Genomic DNA, 6689 nt, shown 5'->3' on the forward strand with positions numbered 1-6689 from the left:
TGCGTGTCAGTGCTGAGTGCCTCTGTGTGCGTATAATATATACATAGGCACACAGACGCAGACCTACAAAGGTAGCTATATAGATGCATAATATCTCAAAAAGGCAGTAACAAAACTAAAAATCTAGGTTTGCATTGTGGCAGCAGAATAATACAGTGTCAGAGTGAAGGGAAAATGGGTACAACTTATCCAGGTATAAATGATTATGATGCTAGCTTAACTTTACCACCTTGCTTGTAACGTCCCACAGACAGCCTTCTTGTAAGAGGGACGACCCCTCACACAGACGCTCTGAAGAGGGAGGACTCCCGTCACAGACGTCTTCTGTTCAAATCAGTCTGCACTCTTCAGCACAACACCGGCTCTGCTGGTGGAGATTGTGGGTTCGCAGCGACTTCTAAGCTTTCCTTAAACTGGAAAGGAATCGAGTCTTTATGTCGACAAATCATACATTTAATAGTTCCACAAACTTGGCAGAGTTTGTGATGACATCTAGGCTGTTTTCACCAAATCACAGACATAAATATGGAAGTCGTCAGCAAACTTGCTGAAATAGACAGAGGGCTTGGCCTCTACTTGATGGATGACCATGAGAGTCTTTTCAAGCCTTCTTCTTTGGCATATTTCACTTGCTTGCCTACCAGGCTGTCCACAACTTCTCCTGACTCCCTTTCAGCTGGAGGCAAATCACTGGAATCGGGTATGATGCGGAGGTCGCCTTCTTTGTGATCATCTAGGAGCTGGTACAAGTACAAGACAGCGTCCTTCTCATAGGTGATGCAAAACCATGTGTTCATGACAGGTGCCCGTGCCCAGACCATCCCCCTCCACTCATCTTTAGAGCCATGCTCTGTTGCAAATATGTGCTCCGCTGCTTTCCAATCATTGTGTCCGCTAAGTGTGCATCGCTCATCGGACATGTTGCAACTCTACCAGGAAGGACTTCAAGTGCAGGAACTTGTTCATCTTTATTAAGTCCTAGTCCATCGATACAGAAAATTCCATCATCCTTTTTATAAGATACAGGGAAGGATTCATAGGCACTTGGTAAAGGACAGTCCCCTTCCAATGCATGACAGGGCCATTGCCCTCTCTCCACCCGTGCTGGATCCTTCCTCCTACAATGTTCCGCGGGGCAGGGGACACAGATTTCCCACACTGGTCCGATATGCTTTGTGAGATGTCCTCTTCTTCATCCTGTTTGCAGATACTCCAGTATGGCCTGTATCACCTCTGGACAGCGGGCCAGGTGTCTTCCCAAATGGGTCTTCATTCATCTGTATCCATGTGAGCAGCAGAGCCGCTGGACTCGGGTGAACATCCAATGTTCTCAGCTACGAGGCTGCCCACAGATGAGTCTTCTGGTTAATCCACCATCCAGGTGTCTGCTTTACAAGTCCAGCAAAAACAGGGCATCCCAAGCACTCTGTCGGCCACTGAGGCTGCCCTCGAGGCTGCCATGGCTCGCTCATGCTCCCAGCGGGCCCAGCCCGAGCCAGATGGTGCCTCCCCACCCTACCTCCTCACCGCAGCCTCTGCCCACCACTCCCCTACCCCCTAGTCTATTTTCAAATTAGGTGGTTTGTTGTCGTTTGTTGTGGTGTTTGTTGATGCTGCTGCTGTTGTTATGGTGTGACTCAGTTATATGCACATATTTTCTATTATCTCTCCCAGGATACAAGGTCTGGAAATAATACCCCTCCAGGGTAGACCTTGCCATGGCTCCCGGTCGATTATTCCTTTACTCACAATGGTACAGGGCTTCCAGCTTGAAAGTCAAAACTCTGCAGGCCTCTAACCATTGCTGGCATCCACACCCACCACTGTGTTTTCAAACACTGTTCCCGCTACAATGTCACCTGTCCATTTCTACCTTTGTCTGTTTTTTGATACCTGATACTGGGTAATCTGTGAATTAAAAGACATTGTTAGACACTGCTTGTCTGGTGACCCCTAGTTGGAGGCTGGTGCTGGTTTCCTCACAGTTTGAAGGATGCAAGCACAAATGGGCAGAGAAGGCACAAAGGCTCACTTCATAGCAACCCACTCTTGAGAAATTTCCCTATTTCTTTCTCGGATGGACATGCAGGCCTCCCTCCGTCCCAGACACTTAGGCCCCGTGCTTATCCACCCAAGCCTTCTCAGTCTGCTGCAGGCTGCCGCACTACTACGGGCTGGGAGTAATTTAACCAGTCCTAGTCCTTCCACTTCATGTGCAGTCAATCCTCCCACAAGACCTTGCCAAATTGAGAGCCTCGCAGTTTCCTGACTTCAGGGTCCTGGCCCTCTGCTGTTAAGCAACACATTTGAGAACTGAAGATTGGCTGAGCAGTCCCTGGTTGCCACTACTCAATCACAATGAACAACAGATGGAGACGCTGGCCTCCAAGTGCATGAAGCCACCAACTCCAGTCACTGCTCTGATCTCAGCATAACCAGGATATCCAGCCCAAATATCCGGCTTCCCCACCCTCTCCAGCCCAGGTTCCTCATTCAAGAAGCCAGGAACCTGGAGTGCTGCAAGTCTCTCGCAATGCCCGAGGGGAGTTATGCAGAATCAGGAGAGCCTCGGCAGCATACCTGACCTTCTGCCTGTCTTCCACAGCAGAACAGATGCCCTGGTTGCAGACGACTGGGTCCTGAATGTAGACTTCAGGGATCTGGTTGGACGTCCTGTTGCTCTGGTCACAGATGACAGAAGCCTCGGTAGCAGTACCAGGAGTCTGGGAAGAGATGTTGGAGACCCGCAAAGGCATAGAGCAAGAGAATGCATTCTGCCAAGGCAATCCCATCCCCCCAAGATAACAGACCCTTCGGCCTCCACTCCTTCCGAGCAAACCCCCGTCTCTAAGAGGTTCTTCTCTGTCCTTCCCTTCCCTTCTAGAGACCTTGTTACTACTCATTTACCAGCCAGGACTGGTGCTGGCTGAACAAGAGGAGCAGTCAGGGCGCTGGGTCACATCAGAGACCCTGAGAATGAGGAGAGGAGAAGCCAGGAGCTTAGACAATCCCCATGAACACAACTGCAAGTACTCACGTGGAGATGGGTTCCCTGCGAGACCGGGCTGCGGGGATGTGAATATCTGCAGACAGTGGGATATATGACAATGGTCTTTGGGGTCTGACTGGACCCTCTCCTTAATTCACCCCCTTTTCCTTCCAACCTCCTTCCACTCAAGACAATACTCTCAAGTGTGACCTCTTTTCCCTGGGTAAAACGAAGATCGCCGATTGCTGCTTGAGCGCGCAAAGCACCAGGAAAACGTGAGTATGGCCTTCTTAGAACATTGGCTCTTGCCTCTACTTTGCCCACTGCCCACGAGTCACAAAGGATATGCCGAGCACGGCTGGCAGCCACATTCTCTGCTGTCCTGGAACAGTTCCCTGGGTCTCTGTGGCACTCCCGAATGTGCCTCCAGGTTTCAACAGAACCTTCTCTCGTGCCCATTCACCTCTGCCTGAATCAACAGTCTCAACGCATTTGACAGGCAACCATGTGGTTTCAGCATTGTGCTTGTCCACTTTAGTGCTCCTGGACAGACTATTTTACAAATATGCCCACCGTGAGTGCACACCTTAGAGAGATTCTTCGCCAAGTGTGTCAATCAGGAAATAGCAAAACTCTGAGGATCTGGTCCTCAGTTAGCCTTGTTCGTTCTGCTTGCAAGTTAGGCTGCAATGCTACTCTGTTGTTCCCCTTTCGTTTTCATTTCCTTCAAAGCACCCCTCCTTCACCTCATCATTCCTTCCCCCATCCCTCACCCTGCTCTTTCCATGTGTCCCTCTCTACCTACTGTCCCTTCTTCTTTCTTTGGCTCCTAGTTCTATGGCACTAAGCATGAGGCTTGATGCACAGGGCAATAAGCCGCAGCAGGCTCCACGGTCTTATTTTGTACTCACAGGCAGGGTATAATCATAGGCTAGCTGAGATCCCTTGGGAAAGATCGGGTCATTTGTGGGTTCAAAGTCACCGGAGTACGGGTCATATTGATAAATATGGGCCACAACAGCATCAGAGGCACATGGAACATTTCCTGCAAGGGCAGACAACCCTGTTAAAGATAAGCTGTTGACCACCAAGACAGAAAGGATGGCAATGTTTTAAGATGGTGAAAGCTGTGGAGAAAGGCATAGCTCTCCAAACCTTGGGGACCACACAGCCTCATATTTTTGGCTTCTTTTTCCTTCCTGTAATTGGGACTATCGAGTCCCAAAGAGAACTGAAGCCTTTCCCCAGCCTGGATGCAGGTATTAGAGAGGATTGATGGTAGACTCAGAGTTCAGGGCACAGTTGAATCTGTCTGGACAGTGACTGCTGGCTTGGCGCCTCTCCAGGCAGCCACTTGGTTTCCTTACCTGTCGGGGACCTGTGGGAAGCAGGACTTCAGGCTGTTAAAGGAGATACAACTGCACATCTGGAAGACACCATGCAGAGCTTGTCAGAACCTCCTTTCCCACCATACTCTGCTGAAAGCACCCCTCCCTTCTGAGGACTGGTGTTCGTGTCAATCTTCTCAATACTTCACCCTCAAAGTTTCTGTTTTCTGTAAACAGGAGATCCTTCTCCTGATGGGGCACCCATGCCTTGGACAGGTTAAGGCCCGAGGAAGCTTTGCCTAAGGTCAGGTGGTGATTCTCTTCTCTTCATTGTGACAAGGAAGCCCTTGGGATTACTGTACCCAATTTGAGACCCCTTCCCACACCGTGCCTCTTGGCCAGAGACACTCACCCATGGCATCTGATCTGGTTGAACACTGCTCGGCACTCATAGGAGAGTTGGGGGCACCAGCCAGTATTCTCGGGCCTCAGGTCAGGAGACTCTTTCTCCATGTCCCCTGTTCTTCTTCCCAGAAATCAAAGTGGGCAAGGCTCTACCAGGTTACCTAATTTAGGAGTTGGAAGGACTCATGTTAGTCACACATACAGGAGGCCTGTCCCTTCCCCTACAGATAGTACACTCACGAGAAGGTGTGGAAGATACTCGCAGGCATGGAAGAGGCAGGAATGTGCTTCACCCCAATTACTTCTGACTCTCTCATGGGTGTGACACGTTCAGAGCAAACTACAGGTTCTCTGACACCTAGTTTGTCCTCCCACCCCTACTTTTGCTCAGCTGGTCCCATACCCTCTACCAGGTGGAGTCAGAATTCCAGGAGAAAATAGATCCTATCTGCCTTCAAGTTTCTTATTCCATGGTTGGAGTGTTGGAGGAGGCAACCAGAGTGGCCACAGGAATTTCTACCCCCAGTGTACTTACTCTACCGCCAGACAACTCTATCTCCAGAGACTAAAATCCTGCTCTCCTCCTTCCCGCTCACCGCGGGAAGCATTCCCTGCAACATCACCTTCTCCTAACCACTGCTCTCCCAAGCCCCATAACAGTGCACCCTGATCCTGGGGTCCCTGCTCACCGTCACCAGCTCACTCCCTCACTCACAGCAACCCCACTGTGAGGCACAGACAGGTGTCCCTGAATCTCCTTCATCAGCCACAACTCTCTGCTCTGTTGCACCATCCCCTGCCCTGGCAAAGCCAAACACTGTCCTGGTTCATGGGTGAACACTTGCCCACCTCCCTTAAGTCCTGTATTGATTCACTACCCACATGGAAGTGAATGAACTTAGTCACTAGCTCAGAGGAACCCATATATTCCCCATTCTCCGTCCATTAGGATTTACCCTCAAGCCCTGCTTTAATCTCAAGAATTCCGTTGATCCCCTTCAAAACCAATGACCACTTGCTCCTCATCAAACCACGATACCATCACCTCCCCAAGACAGCTTGACTGCTTCATGCCACAAATACCAGCCCATCAAGGCTGAGGCAGGAGAGCGTGAAGTGGCTAACCGGGCATATCTTGTCTCCAATAATAACTACACCAAAGACATAAATAATCATAAAAGACTCTACACTTCTCTAGAGTCGTGGACCACTTACATTTATGAATCTTCCTGCATCCTCCATTTTCCTCATCTCACCATTTTCCTCTCCAACTGAAAATGTACTTTTGACCCCGGGTGAACCCCTGTAAGAGCCATTGGTACATAGCTTGGAGCCAGCGCCTCCTCGGAGGGCTGTTTTTCTCAGGACAAATGCTATGTATGCCCTCCCTGTCCTACCAGCAGATAGGTAGGAGAAAGCTTGGCCTCAGCAAGCTGTTTTTCTCAGACAAAAGACCCTCTGGGAGCTGTAGAGGTGGCTCAACTGCTAAGAGCACTGGCTGATCTTCTAGAACACCGGGGTTCAGTTCCCAGCAACCATATGTTGGCTCACAACTGTCTACAACTGCAGTTCCTGGGTTTCTGATGCCCTCACACAAATACATGTAGGCAAAACACCAGTGAACGTAAAATGAAAATAAAACTTTAAGAAGTAGTGTCTTTTCTGTCAGGAAAACAGGTCCCATTACCTCTGGCCAACCTTCCAGATGCTTCTCCATGTTTCACCAATAGCACCTGAGCACAGCTTCTTTCCTTCCTTGGTAGTCACCTCCTTGTGTCTGTCATCCTGTGACAGTTCAAAGAGCACAGGTTCTCCTCAGTAAACCCAGTCATCCCTTTCTGCCCCACCTCAGTCAAAAGTATTAGTAGCCTCCCTCAAGTTCCCGCCACCTGCAACCCTTGGAGCCCGCGCTCCTCCGTGATGTGGCAGGGTAGGCTAGGCGCTTTCAGGTTAAGCAGCGCATCTGG

At 50.0% G+C, this 6689-nt stretch overlaps 1 pseudogene; it reads right to left on the reverse strand.

The window, feature by feature from the left end:
• Positions 1 to 453: 453 nt before the first annotated feature.
• Positions 454 to 1277, reverse strand: Spin1-ps4 (spindlin 1, pseudogene 4; annotated as a pseudogene).
• Between the last annotated feature and the right edge of the window lie 5412 nt (positions 1278 to 6689).

Source organism: Rattus norvegicus, chromosome X (genome assembly GCF_036323735.1).
Source record: "Rattus norvegicus strain BN/NHsdMcwi chromosome X, GRCr8, whole genome shotgun sequence".
Taxonomy (NCBI): Eukaryota; Metazoa; Chordata; class Mammalia; order Rodentia; family Muridae; genus Rattus; species Rattus norvegicus.